Raw genomic sequence first — 12,130 nt, 5'->3', positions numbered from 1 at the left:
CACTCTGCAAAATGTCAAGGCAAAGAGATAACTTTAAGATAGTGTTCATGTTCTCAAAGAGTTAATATTTTAGCAGGGAGTTAGATCAATCATAGAGTAATTAATTGTTTAATTTTTTGGTATCAACTCTAATTGTAGCAGACAGACATGGCTGAGTTGGGGGCAGCTTCATAGAAAGATGAGCTTTAATCCAAGATTGGATAGGTGAATAGGATTTAATCAGATAGCCATATTACAATATTCAATATCAAACACTGGAAAACTATAAAAGGAAATTTAAATTTATCAAGTCCCTATAAAGTGCCAGGCACTGGTAAGAGGGCTGTTGTATAATTTAATATTTATATTGATTATAAGAAGTAGTTATTTATTAGCAAAGATGAAAGCAGGACTGTCTGATATCAGAGCTCACATTCTTTTCACTAATAAGCAAGATGCATGCAGATAACTCAGTATTATATTGATATTTAAAATAGTAATGAAGAGTAATTAAATGAGCATAGGCTGGTATAGAAATCACTTTTAAAAAGTATTCTATGAAACAAAGATTCTTTAAGCTTCTCTATTTTGCATAGTTGACAGTACTATTTCCTTTTTGGAATCTTCACATCCCAAATAATACTTCAAAAATTACATATATTTCCTTTTGCTAAAATGAGTGCAGTATTTAGAAGGAATAAGACCCTCTTGCGCAGACTAGTAAAAAGGACACTGTCTCTAGAAACTTTAATGTTCCTGTAGATTAACATCCAACAATCAAACCTCAACATTCCTTGATCTTCTTTAATTTCAAAGACTCATAAAGCATCAAGGGAAAGAGACAAGAGTAGGCAGTCACAAAAGAATTTAAGGAGTCCTTACATTGGAAAGCTTAACCCAGACTCAAGAGCAGTCACAGCAGGGTTGCCAAAAAGAGTTCTGAACAACTAAAAATCATCTACCTATAAGGAAAGGTGTTCCAGAGGGCACAGAATGTTCAAAAGCCTGGAGGTGCTTTTGAGAGACTACTGTTAATTTATTGCAGTTGGGGTGCAAATGGGAGGAGAGCGGTGAGAGAAAACTGAAGAGAAAGAGGACCCATTTCCATTTAAATGGAATACAACTTAAAATGCCATGTTAAATTATTTGGCTATTATCCTGTCAGCAATAAGGAGTTAATGAATAAGGATTTTTATCATGAAGTTGCTAAAAATTTATGCTAAGGAATCATACTCTAAGGAAAAGGGAGAAAGATGTAAAATAGTAAATAAACTCTTAATAGTATTAATAATAAATACAGTCTTCTCTTGAGGGTTTATTATGTACCAAATGCTGTGTTCTAAGGGGCATGGTGAAGAGCAGGGAAGCTGGCATGCTGCAATTCATGGAGTTATAAAGAGTCGAACTGAGCAACTGAATGAACGACGATGAACAGGCATAAATTTAAGTCTTACAATCAGCCTATGAAGTAAGTGATTAATATGCCTATATTACAGAGGAGGAAACTGAGGTTCAGAGCATCTGCAGATTTTAAGTGATAGAGTAAGGATCCATACCTAGTGCCATCTGACTCTAAAGCCTATGCTTCAAACCATCATCCTACAGTTCATCATATATTAACAGATACCATAGGAATAATCTGAAAATAAAATATTGGGCCTAAAAATAAAATGCTGTCAGTAAAGATGTTAACCTGGTGTAGAGAAATTAAAGCAGAAGAATTGATAGCATTTAGGAGCTATCAGGAACAGAGGATGTTGATGTGACTCCTAATTTCTAGGTAGTTGCCTACTAGATAGATTATGGTATAAGTCACCAAGATAGTTAATACAGGAACAAATGCTAAGGTAATAAGTTTGGCTTTAGGGATGCTGATCTGCAAACCCTGAAAGATATCGTTAGGTAGTGAGAATAGGAAAAAGAGGTCCAAAATGGCGGTGGGTAAAAGACAAGGAAGGGAAAAGCCTGCAAAAATAGAACAAACGAAGGAGTGAGGACCTTAGGTAAAACAAAGAGCCCTCCTGGGTAGCCCAGTTTACATAGGGCAGGCTCAGGGGGAAGAAAGAAAACAAAGAGAGGAGCAAAATTGAGGCTAGGGCTTTTCTTTTCTCGTATTTTGGGTTGGACCACCCTTACACCTCCAGGACGTATTTTCCTTTGCTTGCCAGTAAAACTGAGCTATAACACTGGTCCATTCATCACTTCAAATTTTTGCTGCGACTGAGGAAATTACATGGAGAATGCTTAAAATTCTCCAAGCCAGGCTTCAGCAATATGTGAACCGTGAACTTCCAGATGTTCAAGCTGGTTTTTAGAAAAGGCAGAGGAACCAGAGATCAAATTGCCAATATCCACTGGATCACTGAAAAAGCAAGAGAGTCCCAGAAATTTTTCTGGAATTATTTCTCCTTTACTGACTATGCCAAAGCCTTTGACTGTGTGGATCACATGGGCATACCAGACCACCTGACCTGCCTCTTGAGAAGCCTGTATGCAGGTCAGGAAGTAACGGTTAGAACTGGACATGGAACAACAGACTGGTTCCTAACAGGAAAAGGGGTACGTCAAGGCTGTATATTGTCACCCTGCTTATTTAACTTATATGCAGAGTACATCATGAGAAACACTGGGCTGGAGAAGCACAAGCTGGAATCAAGATTGCCAGGAGAAATATTAATAATCTCAGATATGCAGATGACACCACCCTTATGGCAGAAAGTGAAGAGGAACTAAAGAGCCTCTTGATGAAAGTGAAAGAGGGAGTGAAAAAGTTGGCTTAAAGCTCAACATTCAGAAGACTAAGATCATGGCATCTGGTCCCATCACTTCATGGCAAATAGATGGGGAAACAGTGGAAAAAGTGGCTGACTTTATTTTTCTGGGCTCCAAAATCACTGCAGATGGTGATTGCAGCCATGAAATGAAAAGACACTTACTCCCTGGAAGGAGAGTTATGACCAACCTAAACAACATATTAAAAAGCAGAGACATTACTTTGTCAACAAAGATCCATCTAGTCAAGGCTATGGTTTTTCCAGTATTCATGTATGGATGTAAGAGTTGGACTATGAAGAAAGCTGACTGCCGAAGAATTGATGCTTTTGAACAGTGGTGTTGGAGAAGACTCTTGAGAGTCCCTTGGACTGCAAAGAGATCCAACCAGTCCATCCTAAAGGAGATCAGTCCTGGTTGTTCATTGGTAGGACTGATGTTGAAGCTGAAACTCCAATACTTTGGCCACCTCATGGGAAGAGCTAACTCATTTGAAAAGACCCTGATGCTGGGAAAGGTTGAGGGCAGGAGGAGAAGGGGACAATGGAGGATGAGATAGTTGGATGGCATCACCGACTCAATGGACATGGGTTTGGGTGGACTCCGGGAGTTGGTGATGGACAGGGAGGCCCAAGCATGCTGCAGTTCATGGGGTCGCAAAGAGTCTGACACGACTGAGTGACTGAACTGAACTGTAACACTGGTCCGCCCATTGCTTCCAGTTTTTGTTGCGGTGAGACAGAACCAAAGAAATTACACACTCCCAAGACAATATCCTACTAAAGATGTCTAAAAGTCAGCTGGATGAGTTCAAAGTCCACAGTAAAGGATCTGAGCAAGAAGAGATTTGGGAGGCCTCAGCATTTAGAAACAATGGAAGTAGATGAGACCGTTAAAAAGAGAATATGTAAATAGGGCTGACAAAAGTACCCTGGGGAACACCAAAACTTAACAGACGGATAAGAAAGAAAGGCATATGAAGAAATCTAAGAAATAGTCTGAGAAGTAGGAACAAAATTAGAATATGGCATCCCAGAGGTAAGAAAAGGAAACATTTAAAAATGAGTAGAATTGAGACTTCGTTGGTGGTCCAGTGCTTAAGAATTCACCTGGAGCACTATACCTTAAATAAACCACTGCAGGAGATGTGGATTTGATCCCTGGTCAGGGAACTTGGATCCCATAGGCTGCAGGGAAACCAAGCCTCGTACCACAACTACAGACAGGCCTGAGCACCACAACAAAAGATCCTGTGTGCTGGACTGAAGATCCCCCATGCAATGAAGATCCCACCTGCTGCAACTAATACCCGACACAGCTAAAAAATAAACAAATAAATAAAAATATTAAACAACAATAATGAATGGAATAGTTTAATGATGACAAATGTCACCAAGAGAAAAGAAAAGGACTTAAAGGTGTTGCAAGAATAAAGCAACAATGTTATGAGTGACCTTGGGGAGAACACTTTCAAATGGATTGTTGTTTAGTTGCTAAGTTGTGTTCAACTCTTTTGTGACTCTGTGGACTGCAGCACACCAGACTCCTCTCTCCATGAGATTTCCCAGGCGAGAATACTGAAGTGGGTTGCCATTTCCTTTTCCAGGGGATCTTCCGACCAAGGAATCATACCCGTTTCTCCTGCATTTACCACTGAGCCACCAGCAAAGCTCTTCAAAACAATTCTGTTGTTGTTGTTCAGTTGCTAAGTGGTGTCTGACTCTTTGGACTGCAGTACACAAGGCTTCATTGTCCTTCACTATCTCCTGGAGTTTGCTCAAATTCATGCCCATTGAGTCAGTGATGCTATCTAACCATCACCTGTCGTCCCCTTCTCCTCCTGCCCTCAATCTTTCCCAGCATCATGTTCTTTTCCAATGAATAGGCAGGTTCTTTGCATCGGGTGGCCAAAGTACTGGAGCTTCAGCTTCAGCATCCGTCCTTCCAATGAACACCCAGGACTGATCTCCTTTAGGATGGACTGGTTGGATCTCCTTGCAGTCCAAGGGACTGTCAAAAGTCTTCTCCAGCATTACAATTCGAAGGGATCAATTCTTCCCAGGTGGCACGAGAAGTAAAGAATTTGCCTGTCAATCCAGGAGTCACAGAGATGCAGGTTCTCTCCTTCGTTTAGGAAGATCCCCTTGGAGTAGGAAATGGTAACCTACTCCAGTATTCTTGCTTGGAAAATCCCATGGATAGAGAAGCTTGGCGAGCTACAGTCCATGGGCTCACAAGGAGTCAAACATGACCGAGCACACACACTCATTCAAAGGAATTAAAAGGGCTTTAAACGGCAATGGTAGAAAGGATAAGAAAGCAATCAACTCTTTCAAAAAAGTCTGACTGTAAAAAGTGAGAGAAAAATAGGACAGCTACTGGAGAGGTCTTTGGGGGTCTTTGTTGTCCTTTTCAATAGAAAAGATTTGAAATGTTTGTTGAATAAATAACTGAAAGAAAAACAAAATGCAGGCCATGCTATGAACTAGTTTAGACCTTAGAGAAACTGTATCTCAGGATTACAGATTTTAAAAATTTATAAACAAAAGGGTTGAAATATGTATTCTCTGAGGTTCTATGGCATTCTGTGAATCTGTTGAATTAATCTAGGCACTCAAATGAGAACATACAGGTGCTAACTGGTAAACCTAGTATTCAAAGGATGAATGTTCACTCTTCCTGCTGGTACCTAAAACAGTGTTTGGCACATGGGCAGATATATAGTAAATACTTGCTGAATAATATCCAAGTACACATAATACAGATGATAGCACAATCCGAGAGACAAATAAATGTGTTCATTTTACTGCACAATAAATATAGTTAAAAATGATGCCAGGAGGCATTAATGCTCCTTTATTCCCTTAAATTTCATGGTTACTGTGCAGTTTGAAGCAGTCTAGGGAATCAGCTATTGCTGGAGTTGGAGACAAAAGATTCCTTTAAAGGTCAGTCATAAAGCAGATGTGCCTTATATAAAATGATTACTTGCCAATCCATCTGAGAAGTTGTAAATTTAACATCACAACTAGGTAAGCAACCTACTGATTGCTTACTAATCAGCAGTAGCATTTTAAGAATGTAGAAATGGAAAGCAACTAAGGAAATAGAAGCTTTTTTAGCAGTAAGTTTAGCATAGATTCGGATAGAACTTCAATATTCAGTGCTCAAGAAAGTTAACTTAATTGTAATCAGTTAGAACCTACTGAGAGAAGTTTAAGTACCAACAATTTTAGGTAAACAGGCACAGATACTGTATATTTAACAGAGGTAGCTAATCTCAAATAGTAAATTCCTCTGAACAGCTGAGAACAAAATTTTAGTTCTTTTGGATTTCAGAACACTGTGCTTTATTTATTCATCCTATAATTTTCCTACAAACCTCATTATGCTAGCATCTCACACTACATAAAGTTAACATCTATTGGCAGTTACTGTGTACTAGGCACTAATCTAAGCTTCTCACATATTAATTCAACTGTGACGTGTATAGATATTATCACTTCGATTCTACAAATGAAGAAACAGGCTCAGAAATGTTAAACGCAGACCCAAAGACAAAGCTTTGTCTTTGTGAGGCAGTAAATTAATCAGAACAGTTTGCCTCCAGAGTCTATAGTCCTAACCATTTTGCTATAGTGACTTTTTATAATGCAGGAAAATTAATATACTGAAGAAACAGGCAGCATTATGGAGCTAAGAAATATAAAACTCAAATTACTCAAATATACTTATATAAACAAAAACGCAGGTCAACCCAAAAGACACTGAAAAAGAACAACACATGAGCTAACTTATCTGTAATAGACTGTAATTTTAAGTGACTAAAATTTTTAGGGAGTGCTTCTAACACTCTGAACATGATGGGATTTCTATTTAAATTCTTTCTAGCCAGAGTATTTGCATTATAGTGATAAAAACTGAAGGCAGAGTTAGAACAGTAATCTCTTCTCTCAGTCCATATAAGAGAATGTAGACTAAGAATACAGTGCCTCCTTTTAAATGCTTTTCCCTAGATGAAACCAGTATTTTCTCTTATTTTCAGAAAGCAGCTTGGGGTTAAAAGCACTTTTCCTAAAGTAGTTATGGAAAGGAATTCAAAAGAGTCAAGTGAAAAGATGACACTGAGATTTAAATTATAATATCTTGGCTATGTTCTTTTATATGCATTTTGCAAGTTGCTTCACTAAGAGAAGCTTTTGCTTCCCTGTAGATTTAGTGAAACCAAGAATCAGAAGATTGAAACCCAATATGCTCAAATGTGAAAGGGCTAAAAGACCTTCAGTTTTTCAGTGATTTATTGTTAAAAATAAAAAGAAATCTCTCTTAATGAACTAACATGATGTTCTGAAAATATACCCTAGTCAGCAAAATCTCAACAAAGAAGAGCCCCAAATAAGGCTGGCAGAATTAAGATGGTGGACTTATCATATAAACTATATTAGAAGTTTTCTTAAAGGTACAAAGGCTCAAACTTGACTTACCCTAATATCTTGGGATGAAAAATGTAGATTGTCCTTTAAGAGCCAAGTATCTCAACATGATTATAGTCAGTGAGGAAAGATAAGGGTTTAATTCATAAACACACAAAACATGAAGATCCTGACAGATTTTTTGTTTTTCGGTCATACCACAGGGCATGTGGGATCTTAATTCCCTGACCATGGATCAAACCGGCACCCCCTGAATTGGGAGGCAAAGTCATCCACTGAACTCCCTGGAAGACCCAAACAGGCAGATTTAAATGGGTGATTTCCTTTCATTTTTGCATCATAATTTTATGTGTCTAGAGGCAGACTACATTTGGCTGCCCTTTTGTCCACAACTATGAAATATGATTTAGATAATCATAGAAACTGAAGCCATGGAAAAACTAGCAATAAATATCTAAAACTAGTTCAACATTACCTGACAATTATACATTTTCAGAGTGTGCAGAAGTAAAATATGGGAAGTTGTGAAATAAGGACCTAGATCAGGCCAAAGATCTTAGAATATGAGAATAAAGCCTGTTAAGAATTTAGTGAAACATTTTTTGTGATTAAAAAATGGGGCATGAAACTAAGCTAGTTAAAAACAAGACCAAGGGGTTACTCTACTAGGCCAGGTACTGGCAAAACTTTTGGGTAAAGGGTCAGATAGTAAATATTTTAGGGTTTGTGGGTCATAATGTCTCTGTTACAGCTACTTAAGTTTGCCTTTTGAACAAGAAAGCAGCACATAAATGAATGAGCATTGTTGTGTTTCATTAAAACGTTCCTTACAAAAACAGGTGTCTAGTCAGATTTGCCCCATGGGCTATACAGTTTGTCTAGCTTGTATTGGGCTACAAAGCTCTTTGGACATATAAACTGCATTATACTTTTATGTACTTAGCATCATTACTAACATAACGTTCATTAAATTATTTTTCAGCTCAACTAACTCATTATCCATAGTAAATATGACAGAAACATATTTAGGTAATTCATCCACTTGGGACACATCAGTGGGCAAGAGACAAAAGCCTCACCACTGCTATAGGGTAAACCCTATGGAATATCTTTGAAACTGCTTTCATTCACGAGTAACTGCTACTAGCTTCTCTTCTGAAGATAAGGAGAATGTGCCACTTTTGTGAATATACAGTAAAATACTGGATTTTAAAACCCCAAATGTAATACCTAGTTTTCAGTGTTGCTTTTCTTGGTGATCTGAATCCCCACCTGCTGCCTCCTGCCATTGCCTCAAGGGTAATCCACTTGATCTAGGAACCCTTAAGCTGCCTACTGTAGTTCCAAAACGTCTTCTGATTTCTCTTTTCTGTGGTGTACAAAGATGCAGGAAGCTAAAGGAGGAGTCAGAGGGACAGGGGGAAAGTAGTGACTGTTAGGAGCAAAGCAAGAGATGTGAATTCTCAAATTTTTCAAAATACAGATGGAGGACAAAATCTACCATGCTATATTCCAAACCTACACTAGACACTGAGCATGTTTATGTACTTCCATAACTTTATATAACAGTACATTTAGCATTAATTTTTGGTTTTGGCAGGAGAGAAGATTAGGAAAGCACAGGCTAGGACTGCAATTTAATGCTATCAAAGCAACAGTTATTGCTGACTAAAACATTTCTTTTAATTTAATCTTCCCAACAACCCTGTCCAGCAATGAATATCACTTATTAGCAAACTAAAGTTCAAATGTAAAGTAATTTGTATACCTTTGTCACAGGTGGTAAGAAATAGAGCCAAACTTCAAACTCAATTTAACTCCAAAGGCCATGTTTCAACACAAAAAATGCTGGAAAGATATTATTTATTTATAAACTGAAAGTTTCTTATATATATATAAATTGGGTTAGCAAGAAGAAATCATTTCAACAAATACCTAGTAATTACAGAATGGCCACTGGAAAAAACATTTTCAAAATAAAAAACCTACTGCAGAAAGGAAAAGTGATTATTTTATCACTCAGGGAATATTAAATAATATAAAATACTTACATTCTTTTATTCAAATAAATGACCTGACAGGAAAGTAAACTTCCTTTATAATTAATTTTGGTGGAGAAAGATTTCCAATTTCTGTACTGAAGAGTGGAAGTGTTATGCTTTGTTTAAAGATTATTTTTAAAAATATCTGGCCACACCACACAGCATTAAATATTGTTAACATTGCTTTCAGCCTCTAATAAACAGTTAAAACACATTTTTACATTATAATAATTGTTATTTAGAATAGATCTTCTCAGTCCTGGCTCACTGCTTAGATCCTGAGGTATTAAATAAATTGGGAGTTAAGAGTATTTATAAAGTGGTACTTTAAAGACCACTGTCCCCGTGCAAGTAAAAACAGCATCCAAATAAACAGGCTAGTGAAGTTGAGGAAGCCTTATGCTGTCCTTCAAGGGGTGGGAAGGCATTCCTTACCAGAAAGCAAGCTCCAAAAAGTAGAGGCCCAGGAACAGGGTTGCAAACACAGTATGGAATTCTTAATAAGATGTTGGAATCATGAATTGTACATGCCCCTCTAAGTTGAACATACTTACTTATGATTTCCAGAAATTTTTAGAATGTTAGAGTCTAATAAAATTTTGGACAAGTTGAGAGTTTAGCCATCTACTTATGTATTCCAGTTTAAAAACAAAACAAAACAAAAAAAGAACCCTCCAGGAGCTGAAAAAGAAATGAATATAAAACAAGTCCTGGATCTTTCCCTCCTAACTTTCCTAGACCAGCCACTCAGGCACTTGAGACTGGACACACTATTAATAGAAACAAAGCTATAAAATAATCACTCTGAAGTCATGGACCAGTAAAAAGGAAAGGCTTAAGACTAAAACCAAGTAGATAGTTATTGAGGATAGACTTCTTAAGAAATAAAAAGGTAGGGGAGGGGAGATCTAGAAAAGAATGAAGCAAAACGGTTGTATACTTTATTCCTAGAGGGATAGCTACTGTTGCCAGCTGTTGGCCTCATTCCCTTCCCCTTCAAAGCAGTGAACTCTGCAGACTGAGGTATATTATCTGTATTTTGTTATTATAAGAGTTTGGGGACAAGGACCTAAGTGAGCTATCTCTTTCGTATTCACAGATATTAATACTCTATAGGACTTGGAAGGGGAGAGAAAGAGGTCTAGAAAGAAGACTGTGGATTTTTATACACAGCAAGGTTAAACATTTCTCCTCATGGGCCTTGGCCACCATCAGTCCTATCTTTACCCTAACTGTTTGGAGGTAAACAAGTTGAAATTTGCAGAGGAGAACCTTCAGTCAAGAGTGTAATGGAGGAACAAACTTTGTAATAAATATGCTATACTTCTCACTAATAATTTGACTTGTAGCTCCCTGAGGGATGTTGATTTTCTTTAATTTGAAGACTTAAGGATAAAGCCTGGGTCCAGAATACAGGGATGTTTCCCCCAGGCCATTCCTACTGCTGTCTAGAATAGAAACATGCAGGGTAAGGCAGAGAGCACTACAAATTTAAGACTACAGAGGGTAGGACAGCTCCTCTCAGGAGGAAAAAAAAAAATTGAGGATAAATTCTAGATCCCCAGGCCTAAAAAGGCAATAGGGGCATTAGTTCAGCCCTAACTCTTATTTACCTGGCTCTTTAAATGTCTCTGTATATGTCCAGAAGGAGCTGAAGGAAGAAGTGTGTTTTCTGCTACAGAGAAGAGAAACTGAAGGCTGCTTCTACAGGACCAGCACTAGGGGGCACCCGAGCAAAGTATACTGAGCTTGACCTGTGAGATAGCCAAAGAGGTTCAACTCTGGAAATTAGGGGAACAGAGGAAATACCCATCGGTAAAACCCAGTGGACTTCCATTTTAAATAAAGATCTAATCCTGATCTTGACACAGTCTTCTCATGTACTTCATTTTATAGAATACTGTTCACTGTTAAGTTATAATTTGAATTTAAACTTCAAATATAACTACCATTCATAATCCCCCAAATGACAGTGTTCATGACAACAGAGAAAGAAGAAAAGTAAATTTTAGAAAGTATTCACTAAAGAGCAGTTTGGTAATGTGTATTAACCCTTAAAAGTATGTACAATCTTTGACCAAGCAATTCCATTTCCAAGAATGTAAGATGAAAAAATGCAAAACACAGAACAAGCTTTTGCACCAGAATGTCCATCACAGAATTTTATTACTTAAAATGTGTAAACAATCTAAATATCCAAGAGAGCAGTAAAATAAATTATAAACTACACTATGTACTATCATGCATATGTTAAAATATTATCTATAAACATTAAATACATGAAGAATGTTAACTGAAGAGACACAAAATTATAAATACATCATAATCTTAGTAAGACTGAAAAGTATGTAAGAAAAAGTACTGAAAGAAAATACATCAAAATATTAACAGGTAGTAAGATTTGGAAATTTCATTTTATGTATATAGTTTTTATAATGAACACATAAGTAAGAAAGCTCAAATTTATGAAAACCATTCTACCTTATATTTTACACCAAAACCAAACATGCATAATTTATTAATTAAAAATATAAGTGACCTTTTCAGAGGTTTAAATGAATTTCTATAAATATAACAAAAATGAGCAGAGAAAAACAGCAGTCAGGTGGCCAGTTCCTCACTAAATAAATGGCTCATTCTATATTAACAGTTATTCAACAATAAAAAAAAACAAAATTAATTCATGTAGTAAGACTTTCATGTTACCTCTACAAAATCAATATTACAAATGTTAAATATATAGACCCAAAGGGTTTGCTGTATTACATTTAAATTTCAGGGAACAAATTAAAGGGGAGAAAAAAGGACAGAGAATTTCAGGTGCTTCATTAGCAAAGTTTTCCATATACTTTAAGCACTGACATTACAAACTGAGCCATTTAAAAATCATGGTAACTTCTCATT

The 12,130-nt window shown here is 36.9% G+C and overlaps 1 protein-coding gene across 3 annotated transcripts in view; it reads right to left on the bottom strand.

Moving 5' to 3' along the window:
* The window catches only part of STAG1 (STAG1 cohesin complex component), a 499,240-nt gene that overhangs the window by 25,922 nt on the left and 461,188 nt on the right, over positions 1-12,130 (bottom strand). The window lies entirely within an intron of this gene.

The sequence above is a fragment of the Bos javanicus genome, chromosome 1 (genome assembly GCF_032452875.1).
Source record: "Bos javanicus breed banteng chromosome 1, ARS-OSU_banteng_1.0, whole genome shotgun sequence".
Classification (NCBI taxonomy): domain Eukaryota; kingdom Metazoa; phylum Chordata; class Mammalia; order Artiodactyla; family Bovidae; genus Bos; species Bos javanicus.
This window is presented reverse-complemented; position numbering and strand designations above follow the sequence as displayed.